At 38.4% G+C, this 22,981-nt stretch overlaps 1 non-coding gene across 1 annotated transcript; it reads left to right on the forward strand.

Moving 5' to 3' along the window:
• The first annotated feature begins 22,140 nt into the window (after positions 1-22,140).
• On the forward strand, positions 22,141-22,215 carry Trnas-cga. Its single transcript has one exon. It is a non-coding gene; the product is annotated as a tRNA-Ser (tRNA).
• Positions 22,216-22,981: the final 766 nt, after the last annotated feature.

The raw sequence follows: 22,981 nt of genomic DNA on the forward strand, positions 1-22,981 counted from the left end.
AAATATTTAAAAAGCAGATGCTACTACAGTGTGGATGATTTTATAAACGAGGAAGACAAGTAGGAGATGTTACATTTGTTTTGTTTTCCTGTTTTTTCTACATTATGTTCTATGTGTATGCTTATATTCCCTTTCAGTGGAGGTATATGTTCTTTTTATATGTGTCCATACTTATAAACTATGAATCATGTGAACCATGTATCTAAATACTAGATGTAAACATATATACTATTTTTATGAAAGTATGTCAATATTTATAAACTACAGAAACAAAAATACTTTAAAAGAATGATTTCAAACCACTGAGGAAATTTTAAGAAAAAGGAAGAAATATAACATGTAATTACCTTTTTATGTTGTAATGTGCTTTGGGGAGCATCCATATGCATTATTTTAATGTATCTTGTTTTAGGTATACTTACGCAGGCATAGAATTATTCATTGATGAGTCACCAATGTTTCAATCAAATGATTGTATATAACATGTTATGTGACAATATTCTATTCACATAACCGACTTACCATTTGCATTTTTCCATTGTACACTTTCACTCGTGTCTGTTTTTGATACTAATTGTCATATGCAATGTACACAATCTTGCACCTGGTTGCCCCTGCCACCATTCTGATCTTGGTGCCTTAAGTGGCTGCTACTAATTGTGCTACATCAGCTTGGTGCCCCAAGTGGCAGCTTGTGCCACTTGTGCCTTAAACTGACCCTGAGGAAAATAAGTGGAGAGAGCAACAGCTGTCACAGCCTTTGGGAAAAGAAGCAACAGGGAATATAACATTTAATGCAATTTATTGCTGTTTAACTGTCTGATGCATCTCAGGCTTAAAACTACACAAGGAGCAGAACAAGTGGCTGGACCAAGAAAACGTGCAAAGGCACTGGCATCCATAGTTACATACACTTACATTATTTAAATCAGATTACAATTAACAAACAACCTTTCCAATTGATTAGAAAGCAGATTAAAGCAATAATATTTTTATCTCAGAGACAATGAAACTTCAACTAAAGGTATCCAACCTCAAAAAATTAGTAACAAGGAACTGAGACAGTCAGCCCTTCTAGATAGCCAAATGTTGTCTCCACAGTAAATAGTTAGTGATTCTATCCCACAACAATAAAAGACAAACCTTATTCACAACATTAGATTTCAAACAATTAAAAAAAATTATCCTAGAAAAATAATAATGATAAAACTGCACTTAAACAGTGGGGCTCAAATGATCAATAATTGTACCCCACACAATAATAATGACAAAAGATATGCAACATCAGTTTTTAATAAGCTAGAAATTTTTATCTCAGGACTGTAATAACGATAAAGCTGCACTGGATCAGCAGGACCCAAATAATTAATAATTTTACCCCACAGTGGCCAAACCTTAGGCAGATCAGTTCTTAAACAGTAAAAGATAAGTATCCCATAATAATAATAATAATAATAATAATAATAACAAAACTGCACATAAACAGCAGAGCTCAAATAATTAATGGTCTCACCAACACTATAATAACAGTAAGAGCTTATGCAAATCAGTTTTAAATAGTTAAAAATTGAAATAGTAAATTAACTGATCATGGAAATTAGAATAGGTGAGTATAAATACATCCTGTGCCCCCACAAATGGCATGCCAAGGCATCTTCAGATGAAATACATACCACAGCACAACTATACAGGCTATTGGCCTGAAATCCCAAATGGAGCCGCATCTATAACACACTAAGACTGGCCATGAGTGACCAATAAAGGAACAGATACAATTCAAACATAAATGGTCATATACAGGACACTGCATCAAGTACTTCCCCTTCCCTTCTTTTCTTTTTCTTTAGACACTGCATGGAAACAGAAAAGATACAGAACAGGCTGGACACAACCTTCAGCGAGTGCAGCCATGCCATAAACAAACATTAGAGCAACTAGGATGATACTAATAACAGTAGAGCACACAGTATGGCACAGGGGTCTCACTATGCCATACAGACCAGTCAACAGGAACTGGTATTATACATAGAGCTATCAGCAAGCTATTGCATGAACCTAGCCCCCCCCCTTCCCCTCTCCCAGACAAAATTTATAAATTATGGCAAGAATAATGCCAACACAATGTACTCCAAATTTAGACTTCAAGCCAACACTATAAAACAGATTAATGAGGCACTAGCCAGATAAAATTTAACCTTGCAAGGCAGACACTTGAAACACCAATGAGAAATAACTGCTCTTAAATCTATACAAAACATTCAAATCCCCAATGTTAAAGAACATTAAAACCAGCTTTAATAAATGACATTAACAAAATCTGAGAGCCTTGCTTGTGTTGCATAGTGCAACTTTACAACACATTTCCCCATAAATCCAAACCATTGTGCCAGAACAGGCAACCAATAGCCAGATCACCCAGGAATGGCCAGGTAAATAATAAATTAAATTCCCATAATTGGGGCAGCTAACCCACCACCAGTATTTAACATGGTGGGTTCACTTTCCATTAGGGAACTGAATCACCAAATAGCCACCAGCAGCAGTGTTCAAGGTAACAATCATAGTGAAAACATTCTTAAAAGATGAGACAGTACATCAGACAGGCATTGCACAACCACCATGAGTTCTCTCACCCACTCTCACTTGAAAGAAACAGCCATCAGCAAATCCAGGGGTAAGAAAATACTGTACCAGTGGAACAAAATAACCACTCTCCCAGGAAACACTCGGAGAGGTAATACCAGCCCAAATAACTCAGCTGCACAAGAGCCCATCCTGACTCTAGTTGTCCCCATTTCCACCCATGCAGAATCAACAAACAGCAATGTCCAGAAGAAGGAAGCATCCACTGCTCACCAGTGTCCATTCCTCATTCCTTGCAACATCATGGGGCCACACCACCCAGCTGTATGAGAGATGACCAGCAGATGGCACTATGGTCAAAGCCAAACATGCAATGGAAAGATAGCACAAAGGGCTTGCATCAAGATATTTCATGTGAGACACAAGGCTCATCCTCCCCTACAGAAAACCAATAGACCTCCTGCCTCACCTTTCAGCAAGAAGGAAGCTAGCACCCCCACCCCCCCTCCCCCTCCCCCTCCTCATTCACTTGATATGAATTGACTCTAGAAGTCTTCCCAGTCTGTATATTCCAGACCAACAGACAGACCAGATTCAGATTAAGGACACTTAAAACAACACAGGAATCCCCAAAACAGGAGATTATTTGTTAGAAATAACCTTATTACCCTGTCTCTTGATAGCAAAATTGTAAACAAGAATGTATCTCCTGGCCCAGACTTAAAAGAGCAATGACCCTCATTTAATGATGCATCTGTTTCTGGTGTGTGAGTTCTATATTCCTAAGGGCACATTTAATTACTTCACTTGTTACCTTTTTGGAAAGAAGCTCATTAATTGACCACAAATTGGCCAACAGAGAGGTAAGTGGATAACTCAACATCAAGGAATCTTGAGGAGCCTTAATTGCTTAATCTTCCAAATGGTTTTGCCTACTCCCAAATGATAGCCTACTACAGAATTATGAAAGTAATGGAAAACAGCTGGAATTAGCTCTCTGGGTGAGCAAATCTTGAAGCACTTATTGCCCCTGGTTTGGTAGCAAACACTGCCTTTCTTCAAAGTGTAACCTGCCTACCATCCAGAAGCTGGTGTTTAATCTCCTTCAAGGAGGGGTCCTAGCTCTGCTTTTCCTTCAAATTACTAAATGACTCAGCGACATCTGAGAGGGCCCTCTTTATGCTGCTGGAGGTCTCCACGTGGCAACTATTCTGAAAATTCTGCTTACCCTCATCAAATATCTGATTTACAGCATCATCTACTGAATTATCAGTGCCCTTGTGTATTTGGCAATGAAATGAAGGGCCAATATGCAGGTTGCCCATCAGGCAATATGTCTGGGCTGTGTGAAAACCCAAATTAAAACTTGGTTGTCAGTTTCAAGGTCAAAATGCTGATGCTCAAGATAAAAGCAGAATCTCTCCAGAGCTAACATCATGGCCAGGGTCTCTCACACATACTTGGAATTTTTTAACTGGAGGGACTGTTCTAGACATGTAATCTATAGGGCACCAATTGCCTTCATCTTCCTGAAGCAGCATGGCATGGCAGCCACGCCTATATTAGAAGCATCCATCTGTACAATAAAATGTTTTTGAAAATCAGGGGCAGCCAGAACTGTGGGTTAGCCAAGGTTGTCTTAATGGCATGAAAGGCTGACTGTTGAGACTCTCTCCACTTGAACTCCTTGTTCTTATTACATAGGTGCTTCAATGGAGCTGCCAACTGAGCAAAATGGGATATGAATTTGCTAAAAAAGTTGGTCATGCCAATAAACTGAGAGACTCCCTTCTTTGTCTTAGATGGGGGAATCTTATGTAAATCCCTTGTCCTTTCTTGATTGATCCTTATGCCATTGGCTGGCACTAAATGCTCCAGGAAGGAAATTTCCTTGTGTGCAAGACTTTTTTGCAATTGGTTTGCCAGTGAGATCAAGCAATACAAAAAATTGAGTAACACTTGCTCAAGATGTTGAAGGTGTTCTTCAAATGTGGCACTATAAACTACCACATTGTCAAGGTATTTATAAACTGATTTATATTTCAGATTACCCAAGATGGCTTCTCCTATGGGCAGGTCACACAGAACTCTGTTAAATTCATATAGATTTCAATCACTACAAAAAGCGGTCACCAGCTTGGAATCTCCCTCCTTCAGCATTCTGTCCACTATCCATCATAACGCCTCCATCTTGATTGGTGAAAGCTGATAGGGAGCTTGCCAAATGAGAACATCATTGGTCAACTGTATTTTACAATAGATTCTATTGGTAATATCTAACATATCAGGTGAAACGTCTGGAAACTGATTAAGAATTTTCAACAGGGCCTCTGTCTCCCGACTGGATAAATGAGTCTCACCAAACTCAGAACTCTCCACAGATACATTATTAACTCCAGCTGCAATTTGATATGGAAACAATCTAAATTTCCTGGTGTGACAAAACCTAAAGGAATTGGCTTTACCAGTACAATCTAAAACTAACCACATCCACTGGACCCAGTAACAGCCCAATAACAAAGTAACAAAAAGGTCATTAATGACCAGTATTTAAATCGGCCATGAAAACACGTGTATAGACAAATTCCCTCTACAATAACCTATCAGGGGCAACACCTGCTCATTAACAGCATGACATCCCTGTGACATAGCTTGCAGAGGAGAAAGGCTACAAATGGGACAGTTGTTAAGGTGCTACTTGTAATTGAACTAGGAAACATTACTTCTAGAGTCAACCAAAGTACAGACAGGTCCATGGTTCATAGCACCACAGACAAATGGCAGGGACAGATTATGTACCAACCTGATGCAATTTCATTGCTTAGTCAGCAGTTTCTGCCTAACTGTGCTTCCTTTCTTTGAGCATAATCTGTTCAGCTGAGGCTTCTGGTGTGCTGCACAGTCACGGAGAAATGTTTGGCACTCCCACAGTGGAAACACCGATTGTCTCCCACCCTAAATCTCTCCTCATTTGTAACATTGGACACAAAGTTTTGGACACAAAGTTCTCACTTCTTTATGCTTACAATCAGTAAAATGCAGCCTCACAGTGCTGAGGACTAATTTATCAAGATCAGTTGATCTACAGGTCAACATAATCCACAATCAGTCCTCAGCATAATATCCTCCAATGGCCTCCCCCTCTGTAATATCTAAGTCAAGGGGTTAGCTGACAATCTGAATCTCCTCGATATACTGCTGAAGAGTCTCTGTAGGGCTCTGAACTTGTCACGAGCAATACTATTTATTACATTGTAGAAATTGGATACCTTATCGCCCCAGGTCTTATGCTTCTTGCTGTAGAAGTCTCCTGAGATCTCTCATGGTTTGTTCTTCTGGTTTTGAAGCTAGCCAGGAAATAGATACATGAATGCTCTGAATCAGTTGGAGTTCAATAAAACAATTCCAGCACTTCTACCAAAACTGCAGATTATTATCTGACAAAATTGCCTCTGGGTGTATTGTGTTAACAAAGTAGTTGTCCTCCAATTTTTGATAATTTTTCTGCCACTGGCTATACACAAGGAAAATGTAGGAACATATTTTGAAAAGTGTTCAACCACAACAAGAATTTGAGAGAAGTTTCTTTTCAATTTTGGAAGAGAGCCAAAAGGATCCAAAGACAAAAAGTTGCCAATATTTTGTGATATAACGTGATGTATGTATTGTCTTTGCTGGACCACTGAGGCACATTTCAAATAATTCACTTTTCTGACAATTCAAAGTTACATTAGCTTCTGTGATGATTTTCAGGACCTGTGCTAATAAATTCATATGTTCTTCACAGGGCTTTAAGGCTAACAGAATATATGAAACATATACTATAACAATTTTTAAAAGATCTTCATCAAGAATTTCATCCAACGCCTGTAAGAAGGTTGTTGAAGAGATGTTAAGTCTAAACAACATTTGTTTAAAGTGATAACAGTGACCATTGTGAAGAAAGACTATGCGTTTTTGACTTGTCTCTTGCAAGTCCAGCTGCCATTGCCCACTTGTTAAATGTAATCTATTCAAATACTTTAATAAATGCTGAAGCCAATAGAATGCTGCTGATTTAATTTTTTGAGTAGTTGAATACTATGCAGAAAAATTATGGTGAGGTATTTATATATGTATTTATCTTTAGTATTTTACCCATCCTCAGCAACTGTAGACACATATAATGAAATATTAAGCAACTAGTTGCAGAAGGTTATACCTATCACATTATTTGTGAATGTCAACAACAAGATGCATACAGCAAATGGTCATGTGGTTCATAGTGGCTGTACAAAATTAGTATGTCTTTATCTGCTTCAACACTGGACAAGAGATAGTGGAAGAGTTTGACAGGAGTTAAAGATAGATTTTTCTTTAGTTCACAGCTTTACTGGAAGCGACACCACTAATACTTCTGAGAATTCTTGTGGAAGATGGTCCATGCCTATAGTTTTTGGCTGCTAAAGGCAAAGTTCTATTGCTTTGGTGGTAGCCTTGTGGTAGAGATCAATCACTGTGGTTGCCCCTGCTCAACTTCTACAAATACTTTCTGCTCTCATGTGGCAAAGCCTCAAATCTGCTGTCTCCCCTGACAGCTAATTTTGAATAGAGATCAAAAAGTGTCATCATACCATTGCGAGTGCCTCAGTTCTGTAACAGCATTGAGTATCAATGCAACATTGCAAGCATCAAATTTTGGAAGAGGACTACAAAAAGATTAAGGGGGAGGGGGAGGGAGAGGAGAGAAAACGAGAGAGAGAGAGAGAGAGAGAGAGAGAGAGAGAGAGAGAGAGAGAGAGAGAGAGCCCAGCAGGCTGTCTTCCCTGGCCTCTGCTGCCACCACCACTGCTCCTGCTGCTGCAGCCACATTGCCATCCCTGGTCACTGCCTTGGCTACAGCTGATGCAGACCCTATTTGCTGCCACTGCCATTGTATTGTCTGCCAGAGCCAATAAATGGTCATATGAACAGTGAGTTGTTCTGTGATTAAGTGGTGTGTGACAGAGATGTGTTGATGTTGTAATAAACTCTTTACTCTACTTGTGGAAAAAGACAGAGATTGTTTATAGTAATATAAACATGAACAGATTTAGATCCTGACTTTAAGAGATTTTCTATACAGTATTTCAAAATGGAGAAAGTGAAGATGCTTTGATAAAATTTCTGCAGAATTTTGAACAAAAAAATGATCAGCAGAAGACCGATTTAGATAGTAGATGTAGCAATTTAGACTGTAAGTTTGATAGGCAGAAGATTGTGTTACATCATAAATTTGAACTACATGATAAGAGATTGTAGAAGACTGGAAACAGAATATTGTGGTCTAAATGTATTGGGGAAATGGGAACTTGTGGTCAATAAGTTTAAAGGCTTGGTGGGTTATATGGGAGCCATTAAGAAAAACAATAAATTTAGTCACCAACAGGGTGTGTTCTTTGAGAGTGATAGGAAAAGACCTCCTTCACTTCAGAACTTTGGGCTCTCCCCAAGAGGGTGAAAAGAGTTGACAATATTAGTATGTGAGACTGGTATGGAAGATAAGGAAGACAGAGTATAAGGTGTAGTGCCCACCATGATAACGGAAGTAATGGATGGGAGAACTTAGTATCAGGTAATGAAAGAACAACCTCACAATCTACCTGTGAATGGTGGGAGGAATTCTGGTTTGGGGGTGCCCACAGTATGCCAAACAAATTTCAAAGTTTGTACCTTGGAGTTAACTGCATCCCACATTCTTTTTCAAAGCATTTGATGGAACTTTTCCCAGAACCTGGGAGATAGTCAAAAGATTAGATATGCCATAGCATACTTAAAAGGTGAAGCATTGGAATGGGGGTACTGAACAAGCATCAATTTAAAAATTTGGAAGACTTTTGCAGAGCATTTAAAGAAAATTACTGTTCAGAAGGTGAACAACAGAAATTAGCTATGAAAGTTATAAATTCAAAACCATACAATTTAAGGTGGGGCGGCTACCATGGTTATTTTGAATGGCACCTCAACAAGGCAAAATTTTTAGACAAACTGATAGTAAAGTGTTTTCCCTCTTTCCTGATGAGGCAACAGTTTGTTGCAAAAGCTTGAATTTTGTGTGTATGTTTGTGTTTGTTTGTGTGTCTTTCGACCTGCCAGGGCTTTCGTTTGGTAAGTCACATCATCTTTGTTTTTTGATAAATTTTTCCCACGTGGAATGTTTCCCTCTATTATATTGATAGTAGAGTGTCATTTTCTTGAAGTTTTGAGAGGTCAAATACCTTTTCACATTAAGGAAAAGCTAACTGGTAAAGAGTGGAAGACAGTAAATGCTTTACTGAATTTTTCAAACGGATCTAATGAATCAATGTCGGGAAAAGAGTGCCCAAGAATGGAAATAATGCAAGTAATTTTCAAAAAGAGTCCAATAGGTATAGTGCACAATATTATAAGGCCAGGAGACAACCAAGTAATCAAAACGAAGCTAGGAATGGAAGTCAGTACACAAGAGGAATAGCAAACAATGACAAGCAGATAACTGACAGTGAGATTAATAACAATGACACAATGCTGAGAATGGAAAATGAAAGAGGTGTCATGATGTGGTTGGTTGATTGGGGGGAGGGGACCAAACAGCAAGGTCATTGCTCCTATCAGTTTAAAGAAGGATGGCAAAGGAAATTGGCCATGTCCTTTCAAAGGAATGATCACAGTGTTTGCCTGGAGTGATTTAGGGAAATCACAGAAAACCTAAATCAGGATGGCTGCATGCGGGTTTGAACAGTTGTCCTCCTACAGTGTGGACCTTCCCACCAGATCAATGAACATAATTAAATGGCTCCAAAACTACTGGGATTGTAGACATTCAGCAACAGCAAATGCTCAGGGAGGAGTTGTCAGTGGAGCCACAGTTAAATAAATCTGTTATGTTAATTTGACTGCTTGCATTCAGATGGATTTGGAAACAACATCTTGATTTTGTTTTGATTCAGGAATTAAAACAAATGTGGCAGATCAGTCCTTTTTTAAGGGAAAAGATAAAAATGGAAGTTATCCTACTGTCGGTAATGGGAATCAATAATTTGTTGTAACCAATATTAAGGAAAAAGTGATAAAAGTGGAAACAAGGATTGATTTTTTTCTAGACCATTGTTTTTTAGTTGCAACTGATTTAAAGGCACCAGTATTGTTGGGATTGCAGTGGATGGGAGAACACCAACTAATTTTAGATTCTTAGAGCAGGAAGGTCAGACTAACTAACTATAAGCCATCCACTGACATCCCTTTTCAGGAAGTAGGGAAGTCAAATGTTTCCACTGGAGCTAGTTTACAACTGTGTGCTAATACAGAATTGGTATGTGTGGTGCCGTGAACTGAAAGAATAGTTATCACCCAAACTGGCAAAGGGAGTTCTGAGGAACTAATTGACAAAAAGCAGAGGGGAGTTGACCATTATTGACAAAGAAGGGGAACAAAAATCATGGCAAATATTATTGCATAATAGAATGTTATTTTCAGATAAAACTGTATTTACTAAATGATATGAACGTACATTGAAAGTCAAAGACAACTAGCCAATTTTAACAGTGCACAAATGAAATTCTAAGGATAACAAATTATAATCCTGAAAGTGGATGTTGACTCTGCTGATGAAATCTTCTTGGGCTTCCATCTAGGTGGCTGAATCAAAATTCTGTGACATTTTTGTGATGAGAATGACACTCATTGAAAAATCACGGAATTTTGAAGGGAATTATCTGACTGGAAGCCCAAGAAGATTTCATGAATGATAAAAGTTTTCCCATAAATTTGCTTGACCAAATGAGAGTGCAGAGCAAGAAATCAGTCAGATTAAAACTCCTGGACAGGGAACATGAAAGGGCTGTATAACACAGATCACATGTGGGAGTATCATGTCTTCCACATACAGAGAAAGGCAAGGAAGGCACAGGGTCACAAGAGCAGGTATCATGTGTTCCGGTGCGTAAGAAAGAGTAAGGTTGGATTTTTAAAATAATTTTTATGTCTTTTACCAACTATAGGTTTAAATGTAAGAAGGGTGTAATAAGTCTGCACAATATGCAATGGTTATATGTTTGTATGGATTTATTACTGTATTGTCTCAGATTTGTTAAACTGTTATGCTTAAGTTGATTGCCTAAGCAGAATGCTAGAACAAATTACAGATACAGTGACTGTATCAGCAGGAAATATAATTTTCTATGGCAACCTGTTTGAGGAGAAAGCGTTTCATAATGTAGATGTGGTGCCAAAAAGGAATCTAAAATGGGACAATAAAGTAAGACTGGTTCACAATATGTTTTACTATCAAAGCACAGCACTTTGATCTTACTGTTATGAGACGGAATGGTAATTAACCTGGGTGGCAAACCCATTTGGGGACATTCTTGGGAGCCAAGTGAGATTTTGTGTGTCTGTGCCCTGAATGATGTGACAGGAAAAGTATTAACAACCTTTTGTGTGGACAATGTAAGTGGTGATTAACTTTCCTGTAAGATACTAAATGAGAAATGGCTAGGTGCAGATAATTGGATTATGATAATAAAATAAGAGGAGGAAACTTTGCATTTTGATTTACCTTAAAAGACAAAATTGAAAAATCAAGACTGAGTAGGATATAATGGAGTAATAAATGAAAGAATCAAGATGGAAGATTTTGATTATAAGAACTGAGGTTTGTGGAAGCACTTTAGAAATTTAAATTTTCTGATGACAATGAATAATGATGTTTCAAATAAAAGTTAAATAAGCAATTTGTTAGAGTACCAGTGGTTTGAAGTATGTACATTGGCTGGAAAAGGTAGGAAGATGTAGTATTTTAAATTTGTTGGCCACATTCATTTCTGCGTGGCTGCCAATTCAATACATGCGCAAAGTACTGATTTTATCATTTAATGTGTTGTGAATTAGGGTATGAACTGAATTCTTGTGGTAACTATAAAAAAGCTGATGTTTTGTTTCATGTCACAACTGAGTACCAGGAGAGAGGGTGATACATTAGCCGCCTGAACCATGCCCATGCATGCGTAGGTGGCTGGTGCTCCAAGATAAGCATTCACCCTTTCTCCTGGGATGTTCCAAGAATTTTAAAACTGAAAAGGATGAAACTATTCCGTGATTTTTGCTATCAACATGAAATTGTTATTTTGTTTAATGTAATCAGATTTGAGATATCAAGCAATTATGTAAGATTGAATAGATAGTGAAGACAACAGAAAGTCATCAGTTTCATTCTTTTGATTGCTAAACATTATACAGAAAAATTATGATAAGGGATTTATATATGGTTTCATCTATTTCAACATTGGAGAAGAGCCATCAGAAGAGTTTGATGGGAGTTAAAGACAGATTTTTCTTCAGTTGACATATCAGATCATAGTTTTACTGGAAGAGAAGCTATTAACACTTTTGAGAATTTTTGTGGAAGTTGGTCTGTGCTTACAGTTTGTGGCTGCTAGTGGCAAAGTTCTGTTGCATTGATGGCAATATTACATCAGAATTAGTCACTATGGTTACCCACAGAACAAGAAAAAAGAGAAACACAACTCCCGTATTACAAGTGGGAAACACAGGCTGACAGCAGTGCCTCAAGTGGTATGGACATGAACTAAAATATGAAAACATTGCGGGTTGCATCCCCCGCCCCTCCCCCCCCCCCCCCCCCTAGTTTACTTACAGACACCTGTGTCTGTATATGTGCGGATGGATATGTGTGTGTGTGCGAGTGTATACTTGTCCCTTTTTTCCCCTAAGGTAAGTCTTTCTGCTCCCAACCGTGGGTTGCGAAAGCTTGAAATTTGCGTGTGTGTTTGTGTGTTTTTTATTGTGTCTGCGTACCAGCTCTTTCTTGTTTGGTAAGTCACAGCATCTTTGTTTTTTGAGAATTAATTGTGTTTCATGAGAGTGATATTTTCTGAATCCGTGCTGCCTGTGTGTCAACAGATAATTTTCGTCAAGGTAATTCATAATATTTGAATACAGTATACATTCTGAAACCTTGCTGCAAATCGATGTCCAGTGATATGGGTCTGTAATTTCTCCACTTTCTATCTTGAGGACTGGTGTAACCTGTGCAGCTTTCCAGTCATTAGTTATGAATATTTTGTCAAGTAAGTGGCTGCAAATGATTATTATGAATGGAGCTTTTATAACAGCTTCTTTAAAACTTTGTCAGTCTTGGAGATTTTGTGTGCTTCTATATTTGGATGATTTTCTCATTGCTTCTGCAAGAGTTTACTGACCTGTTTTGTGTACCATGGGGGGTTAGTTCCATCTCTTATTAGTTTATTTGCTATAAATCTCTCCACTGCTGCCAATTATATTTCTCTGACTTTAAACCACATCTGGTCTACACTTTCATACTTAGTTCAGAAGGAATGGAGGCTATCTCTTAGAAAGGTATCAACCAAATTGTATCTGTTTTTAAGTAAATATATTTTGCTTTTATTTTTGGTGGGTTTGAATATTATGGCATTCAGTCTCACTGCAATGGCCTTTTGGTCACTAGACCCTGTATTCATCATAACCTCCCTATTTTCTTGGGATTACTTTTTGCTAAGGTTTTGAATAGGTTCCTCAACCAGTTATTCAAAAAATTTCTAAGTACCAAAACAAAGAACTTCAAATTTTCTGAATATTATACCAACAAAATACAGGAAAGTTCTCAATAACTGGTCCAAGTGAAACAGTCATTAAGAGTGGAAGTCACAGACAAAGTAGTTTTCTTCTTTCTCAGTATTGGAATATTGTCCATGAACTCAGCCATGACAAGATACACACCAGATCCATCCCTCCTTCAATAATGAGTCTGAACTCAGCTTATTAAAAATATGCTTGCTTTATCTGGGTCTTTTTTACCCAATGAAATCAAAGAATCTTAATTTTTCAATTTTTTGATATGGTCTAGTCTTTCTAGCTGTCATTTTCTGCTTCTTTATTTTCTTCATGGCTTGGCTGTTCTGGTTCTTCCCCAGAAAAACTTTTTGTTTCAAGTTTTTTTCTTGTTTCTCTTTCGTGCTTTTTCTTCAGCTTACAAATAATTTTTGTGTGGAGAGGAGGTCAGTACTAGTTTTCTGTCCTTTTTCCTGTTAGTGGTTTTCTTTGCACTTTCTACTAATTAATTCCTTGGAGCAGCCATTAGAGGCTTCAATGTCACAGTGAATAATGATGGTGTACCAGAAGTTCCAGCAACTGCAACCAATCCATCCAAAGTTATTTCTAAGCTCACAGGAACTACTACCAATTCATCTTGTAATTCTATAAATTTTTCAGTTGTATAAGACTGAGAAACTTTGTCCTGGAGCACATTGACTTGATGGACGCCATCTTGAAATGCCTCAGTTACTGATACTTCCGTTGGCTTCTGGTTCTCTTTTTTTTCTGGTATACCAGAACAAAACTTGGTGTCAGAAAGTTATCATTCACATTATGCTCATTATAAAGACATCAAAATAAACTGAAAACATGCTTAATCAAATTAATTGGGAATCTAATTCTTTTCAGGAAATTTTTGTCTTCAAAACACTTTTCCAAGAAGTGTCAACATCAGAAAAAATTTCAGCAAAGACATTAAAAATATATAGAAGAAAAGAAACAGGCATCCACGACTGATGATTAGCTAAAAATCCCCAAAATGGTGGCTGCTAGTAGTTCTGAGCACTCTCAGACGAATGTCAGCAATACTCATAAAGATCTGGAGGTACACAGTTTGACCCACACACCTGGCTTTACCTAGTTCTCACCTACTGAATAGCTACATGGTTGGGCCAAATGTGTGTGCTGGAACTCAAGTGATGTAAGCAGTAGTCAGCTATTTTGTCTTCCAATTGCATGTAAGCAGAAGCAACTTCGAATTATTTCATGAAATATATGGAATGGGGATGGTTACTATGATGAAATCCTTTGAATTAACCGTTCCTGGTAATATTATCGAGAACAATATTTGTCCTCAAATTCAGTTCACAACTTTTGTGACTAAGTATCAAAAGTTGTCCCAGTTTTTAAAAAAGGAGACAAACATCTCCCCCAAAGCTACAGACCAGTCTCCATTGTTCCAATATTCTCAAAGGTATTTGAGGCGCTGATACACACACAAATAAGCAACTTCTTTGAAAAACACAATATCCTATGTAACAATCAGTTTGGCTTTCGAAAGGGAAAGAACACAACAGGGGCCATCTTGGAAATCATTGACCAAACCTTAACAGCTTTTGAAAATAATAACATGGTATCACTGATATTATGTGACCTAAGCAAAGCTTTCGATTGCATTCCTGTTGACATACTACTGGGGAAACTAGAGTTTTATGGGGTGAGAGGGAGCACTTTATCTGTGATAAATTCTTATTTAAGTAACCGAAAACAATTCGTTTCAGTCAGAAATTTAAATTCTTCCATCATGGAAATCAGCACAGGTGTACCACAAGGGTCTATCCTTGTCCCTTCTTCTTCATTGTCGCTATTAATGATTTACCTAAAAATATAGCTCACCCTGTTGTGTGTTATGCTGACGATACAACACTACTTACCACACATCAGAACATTTCAGATCTGAATAACCTAACAAAAGAAACACTAGATAAGGCCCTGGACTGGTTTGCAGCCAATAAGCTCCTATGCAACCCTGACAAAACACAACTACTTTTAATGGGAACATCAAATGAAGTAGGCAATAAGTCAGTAAAACTCTTAGGTATTCACATTGACTCAAAACTATATTGGGAGGAACATGTCAATCATGTATGTGAAAAAATATCTCGGGTGGCATATATTCTCTTGAAACTAAGGGAGGTAGTGAGCTTGGAGTACCTCAGGGTGACATACTTTGGGCTATTCCAGTCACATATTTCATATGGTCTTATTATATGGGGGCACTCCCCTCACATCAAAAACGTATTGAAATTACAAAAAAAAGTCATACGTATAATATGTAAAAGAGGTCATAGGGAGCACTGTCGTCCTCTTTTCTCCAGACTCAGAATACTTACAATTACAAATTTATACATCTATGTGTCTGTATTCTATATTAAAAATAATATTTCAGAATTTATTGCCAGAAAGGAAATACACAAACACAACACCAGGGCGAACGGAGATTTAGACATACCACACCACAGATTAGCGAGAAAAGGAAATTCCCACAAAGTTAACCCACTCAAAATGTTCAATAAACTGCCAATTCATGTTCAGTCTATGGATACAAATTCTTTTAAAATTAAGTGGTATAGCTGGCTGTCAGATCATCCACTCTATGACATTAAAGAATTCTTTGAGATGCCTGAGGAGAATATAAGCATTTAAAAGTTGTCTGTAGTTAAACGTATTTTGTGCTGTGGTTAATCATGTGTAATTACAAAGTTTATACTATAAACAATAAAATACCTTATTATATTAGATTATAAGATAGCTTGTTGCGTTAGCTTTTAAAAGCTATCCTTTGTAATTTGGTACACTGCCATGCTTCAAATGTATTTATAATGTATTGACAGAAGTTTATTTTGTTATTCTGTATGTACTAGTACATCTTGTATGATGAAGCCAATATCATTGTAAAATGATCTATGGTGAATAAAATTCTTGAAAAATTCTTGAAAATTCTTGAAAATTGTTTTTTGATTTACTCAGAAATCAATTTTTTTGTCTATTACAGGTTGGGTATATACTTCACTTTGGTAGCTTAGTACAGTTGATTGACTGTGGCTTACACTGAGAACAGTGTTGTTAAATGCTCAAAAGTAACTTCACTATGAATTCTTATTTTCTTCACTTGTGGTCTAAGTATTAGTAAGACCAACATTCATTTGATTTATTTCAATGTTGAGCTTGTGAACATCTTGTTTTCCTACAATGATGAGAGCAAACACATTATGACTACCTGCTTAATAGCTTGTTTGTCCATCATTGGAACAAAATACATCACTGATTCTGCATAGCAGGGATCTGACAGTTTGTTGGTAGGTTTGTGTAGATAGGTACCATTAGATGTCTATGCAAAGGTTATGTTATCCACATAAATAACAGGCCGCCTATTTGTGTATGTGGTGATGGCGCCAAGCAGCAATCCAGATGTGTTCCACAGGATTTACATTGGGCAAATTTGGTAATCGAGACATCAGTGTCAGTTCACTATAATGCTTCTCAAAGTCAGTGGCAGTCCATTGGCGATGCAAGCTTAGTTTGGTAGCATTGAATGTATTACAAAATTTGTCAGTAATTCATATATTTCACTAGACATTATATTGAACAAAATGTATAGGGAAATAGAAATAAAGACCTATTAAAACAGTGCCCTTTTATGCATAGTAAGAGATTGATATATTTCTGGAGAGCTTGATAGCATGCGTTTGTATAAAAGAGAGAGAGAGAGAGAGAGAGAGAGAGAGAGAGAGAGAGAGAGAGAGGGGGGGGGGGGGGGTGCTTTAGCTATCTTTTTTGCATGTCTGCACAAGATATATAATATGACACAAAGTTCGAAAATCTCTCTCGCACACACAAACGCACGTGCGCGAACACATATCAGCAGCACAATTCTTCACTACTCACAGGGTATGTGTGGACACTTTTATGTGGCAGTTGTAAGTACAGGGTGTTTTGATGTATGGTTACTTTAGATACCATTGGAGATAGGGCCTGAACTACCACATTAACGACACTGCCAAACTCAGCTAACAATTGCACTCTAGCCGTTACCAAATGATTTGCGTGCTCCACTTTGCTTTGAGTTATGCTTGTTGGTTGTTTTCTATTCTTATTTTGAACACATGTACATACACAGACATACAGAAAACAGAGCAGGTGCTCTGCAAATGTGGAATATGCGGGGTGGAGGCGACTGGATACAATTGAGTATAGTGCTATACTATGCCTCCCGATCATTGCATTTGCGCTAGGTGTTGGCATCGGTACTACATTTACAAGCAATTTTAGAACATGGAACGAGAGGTTATGTCATGATAGCATGGGTAGAATTGACATTAAAAAAATCAGTAGAATGGTGGAAAATACGTATAAACTGAGGGAATATACACCGAAATGTGGGGAAACTGAGGAAGTACTTGTGTGTCTTCTGGTTGGTGCAGAACAATTTTTGTACGTGGGAACAAGTATATGACAGCTAGAGGAATCTGAGAAAACGTCGATATGGAAATGAAGGAATCCAGGAAAACACTTTATTCCATCGAGGCAACATTCTACTGTAGACCCTATGTCTATTGAGGTAACAGTGATACACGCGAGTTGACTACTGTATTTGATGCTTTTCAGGAAGACAGAGAACTGTCTGCCTCTAAAATTACATGTATCTGTGTTAAAGGATGACATTGAGTGGATGGAGTGATTGGTTGAGATGGAGTTGTACCGAGGTATGATTTAATGGTAGATTGATGATGCATTCTAGAGAGACAGAGGAGGAAGTTGCTGCAGGTCATTTGACAATTTTTTTCCTGATGTTGTCAGGATGCATCAGTTGTGTGACATAGCCTGCCTTCGACTCGTATACAACCACGTGTTCTGTGTGGGTCTTAGAGCAGTGTCTACTTGCAATCATTAACAGTGAACCTCTCGGTCATCAGAGAAGTTCCATCACATGTGTGATGAAATCTGACACATTCCTCTAAACAAACAAAGATTTATGTGGTGTACTCCATCCCCTTGTGTTATCTTGGGTGTAAAATCGATAATTCAGTTTTATAACTAAGTTAGCGATAGGTGTTTGTGAGACACTGCAATAGCCCTGTGTATACATCTGCTTGACAGATGTGGTGTTTACAGAGTTAGTAGTGGCATGACTTGTAATTTCACATGTCGGACATTGCTGCTATGTATTTATCTGTTTCCTTGTAAGAGGTATTCTCTGTTACTAACGATCATTTTATATAGGACTGATATGGGTATAGCATCATTTATGAACTGTGATCGGGTGTGAACAGTGGACACTATACGTCTCTGGAAAGCTATATTGTGCATCACAAAAAGCCACTGTTTTAAGGAAGTATTTTTGTTTGTTTTACAGTTTGTTACCATAATGTATGATAGAGAAACCTGCAAAAAGGATGTATTTCATGCACTGAAAATATATTTCTTACATTGGAATATTAACAGGGCTGCATTCCACACTACTGATAATTCGGAAACTCTAGTGATCTAACATTATAGCCAGTTTTAAGTGCAGAATCGTGTAGCCTTAGGAGTGTGTGTGTGTTATGCTCTCTCTTACCAATACCCTCCTGGTCCTGATCCCAGACACTGAACAATACTTTAAAATTGATAGGGTAATTGATTTATGTAAAATGCTTTGAACTCCATCTGTCTGGAGCTCCATCAGGCATAAAAATTACCCATTTCTTGTTTTTCTTAACCGTCTGATATTACATTACAACACTTTCAAATCTCTTACTATACATCGATATGGAGTGCGAACTTTCTCTACATGGGTTCACCTGGAGAAATGTTGTGCACTTGGATGAGCGAGGTTTTGGAAACCTCCATTCATTCACGAGACATGGAATGTTGCAGTCTACTTCTAGTCAGCTGCAGTTTAAATCGGTAATGGTGCTGCAGGGCGGGTTGGTCAAAGACAGTGTGAGGGGGTCTTTCAGTCTCTAATTTTATCCTAAGACTGTGAGAAAGCCGGCCGGTATGGCTGAGATGTTCTTGGCACTTCAGTCCGGAACCGCACGACCACTACGGTCGCAGGTTCGATTCCTGCCTCAGGCATGGATGTGTGTGATGTCCTTAGGTTAGTTAGGTTTAAGTAGTTCTAAGTTCTAGGGGACTGATGACCTCAGATGTTAAGTCACATAGTGCTTAGAGCCATTTGAACCATTTGAACTGTGAGAATGCTCTGTGAGTCCCATACGCATAGAGATATATAATAAATTAAGCACTATGCTTGAGGTGCTAGAGATATGTAGAGTGCTGTCTGGTATACTTTGATGATGTACGTTTTTGAGAGTTAACAATGAATGGATGTACTGCACAGTCATCTATCTACATTCGCAATGATACTCACAAAGTATGGAAGGGGTGGTTTTGCTATGATACTGAAACTGGGAAACATGCTGTTGCATCATTGATTGGTGTTGAAATTACTGTAAAATTGTTTGTACAATCAACTGTGATACTTATTATTACAGTACATCCACGGTGTCTTTTCCATCCCATCTGTCCACTGGTACGCTGTTGATTACCACATAATGACTGACTGAGTTTGAGTTGGAGCAAGAGTTTTGGTGGAGGGGCAACATCTTCTGGGGATGGCTAGCACCGAAACAGTGATTGCATTCATGACTTTAAGATGAGGAATCAGTCGAACTGGAATGCAGGACCATCAAGTTTAAATGTAGAGGTCGTCAATCACCTTCAGACAGCAGTTTGGAAACTCTCCACAGTACTGCTAAACCCTTCCAGTTTCCTTATGTTGTAATTGTCTTTTATTTAAAATCATCCATTGTGTGCAGTGTGTTATGGCAGCAGCCATAAGAACACGACTCATACCGTGCAACGTCTAGTTTTCTGTGAGAAGCAATGGATCAGAATGTATTAACCTGACACAGACCTCATAGTCATGACTTTCACCTGCCATCGCAAAGGCGTGACAGTGCTGTCTTGTGTCCGGCTGGCCCTGCAAAGTGCATGCGTATGTTGGAACAGTTCACCGATATCTTGCGTTTTTTACGTTCACTGAGTCTTTGTGCACACTACATTATTTTTGCGTGTTTAAGCGTTGTGAGAGTGCTTGAAAAGCGTTACACATGCATTATTTTTTGACAATTTACGAGTTGTTTGCGTGTCTGTTGCATTATTTTGCGAGCAGGTCTGCAGGCTGTGCAATGCATGATTTCGACAATTGATGACCAGCAAGCGTGTATGCAGAGCGTTTTACATGCATTATTTTGACAATTTAGGCGTTGTTTGCGTCTCTGCACATCAGTGTAATGCATTATTTCGGTGAATTTCGAGTAGTTTGCATGTCTGTAGACTATTTACTGTGACCTGAAGCACATGAGAGTGAGTGTTTTGTACCAGTGTAAATTACGTGAAATCCATCCCTAAATAAATTGTATGCATTATTTCGACGTTTTATAATTAGTGAGTGTGTCTGCACATCAATGCACTGCATTATTTCGGTAATTTAGGAGTTGTTTGCGCGTCTGTATGCTGTGTATTGTGACCCCAAGCGTGTGAGGGCGAGTGTTTTGTATCAGTGTAACAAATATACTATATCAAATCTGTCCCTAAATAAATTGCTCGAAAATAAGTGAAGTACACTTCTCCCTCTTTCTAGCAGCCGGGCACAGGCCAAGTCATTTTCCCACCATCCCCCCCCCCCCCCCCCCCCCCGACATCCATCTCGGATTATGTCATGGAACGGACAAAGTGCCCTCTGTTGGCAGTACTGTGTACTAGGTCAGTTGAACTCCAGATTTCATGGTGAACACACTGGATGGAGCTACTGTCTCAAATTGTTTAAATAAAGACTGTTTAAATAAAGGCATATGTCCATCCTATCCAGCACAGGCTGAGTCCTTTTCCTGCCAATTACTAGGAAGACGTGGCGGTCAGATGACTTAGGTTAGTGGAGGTAGCCTAAGTGATCTATTTTCCCGCCATTTTCTTAGGTTAGTGCAGGTAGCTGTGGTGTGTTGCATTGTCCTGCTGGAATTTGAAATTACCACCATTTTATGGGGAAGGGAGGGGAGGGGGTTAGGTTAGTGGAGGTAGCCCAGTTGACCTATTTTCTCACCAAAATTTGAACTTCTGCCACGGCATCATTGTGGCATTGTCACATCTATCGCCGCCATCTTGCAGCCGCTCTCTTGCAGCCGCCATCTTGAATAAATTTGGCAACAATGCAATGTGGGGTGGTGCTCTCTTTGTTCTACTAATGAATCCAAACCATCTACAAGGAAACACTGATAATAATTATCCAACTGAGTAACATCGAGTAATTTAAGGAAGAGAAGGTCTTGTTTCTGTCTTTGTTACGATAATATCCAATGCCTCGAAGTACATTTGTTTGTACTCTAACATCAGTCTATTGCAATGCATTCATCCATCATTTCACGTTGCGAAGTAGACGAGTATTTCGTGGAATTTAAAATGTCGATCAATTCATCTTCATTTCTTAAGTATTTCATGTAAGTTATGCGTTCTGAGACAGCACTGTTTCAAAACTTTGCATCATTGTTTTTTTTATGCTGAAGAAGTTGAAAAGCAGTTCAATCTTTAAAAACATGCTTTGAAAAACCAAGAGAAGAAAAACAAAGTCAAAGTCTAGGAGGCTATTATCGAAGAAACAGACTTTTCTTGCCCGCGAAAGGCATAGGTCCCGAGTTCGAGTCACACGGTTGGGCACACAGTTTTAATCTGCCAGGAAGTTTCATATCAGCGCACACTTCACTGCAGAGTGAAAATCTCATTCTGGAAACATCCCCCAGGCTGTGGCTAAGTCATGTCTCCGCTTATCCTTTCTTTCAGAAGTGCTAGTTCTGGAAGGTTCGCAGGAGAGCTTCTGTAAAGTTTGGAAGGTAGGAGATGAGATACTGGCAGAAGTAAAGCTGTGAGGAACCGGGTGTGAGTCGTGCTTCGGTAGCTCAGTTGGTAGAGCACTTGCCTGCGAAAGGCAAAGGTCCCGAGTTCGAGTCTCGGTCGGGTGCACAGTTTTAATCTGCCAGGAAGTTTCATATCAGTGCACACTCTGCTGCAGAGTGAAAATCTCATTCCAGGGCTGAATTTGCTTGCTGGGCTGGTGCAAGTCAGTGGGACGAGGATGTCGTGTGACATCCCCAGGTGAGCTCAGGTATAGAGACAGAGACAAGGAGTGCGTTGCCGGAAATGGGTAAATCCCAAAGCTGGGAATTGGGATGGCTATGGGTCTCCATTGCCTTTGTGCAGAAGATACATCAAAAATGGCAGAGTACCAGACAAATGGAAAGATGGATTTTCACTGCTCTTTGAGAATCTATAGTAATTTACAAGTATTAAAGTAAATCTGAATAAATTTGCAATCTCAGAAAAATGAGTCACTTCCAATGAGACAACAATATTTTCAATATCTTTAAAGTCACAGTAGTTAATATTTTGCAGTTAAAAATGTTTTCACAATGAACCTTTGAACTAACAACTTTTAAACGCTTCATTCCACTTCAACACACGATACCTCAGATGATAGCATTGCAGTACAGCTCCAATCTCTGAAAGTTACGTATCTGCATCTATTTTATTTCTTGTTATTACGATTTTTATATCTCTTCATTATGCAAGTGTTTGTTAGAACATCATATACTCCACAATTACACAGCAAATAAGTACAATATAGATACCTAGCATATTGTCATACTTGTGTAGTTATTTAATGAAAAGTTTACTATTTTTCTAGTAACTTCATTCAAATGTTTATTGCAAATGCTGCTAAAAAATGGTA

This window comes from Schistocerca piceifrons, chromosome 3, assembly GCF_021461385.2.
Source record: "Schistocerca piceifrons isolate TAMUIC-IGC-003096 chromosome 3, iqSchPice1.1, whole genome shotgun sequence".
In the NCBI taxonomy this organism is placed as follows: domain Eukaryota; kingdom Metazoa; phylum Arthropoda; class Insecta; order Orthoptera; family Acrididae; genus Schistocerca; species Schistocerca piceifrons.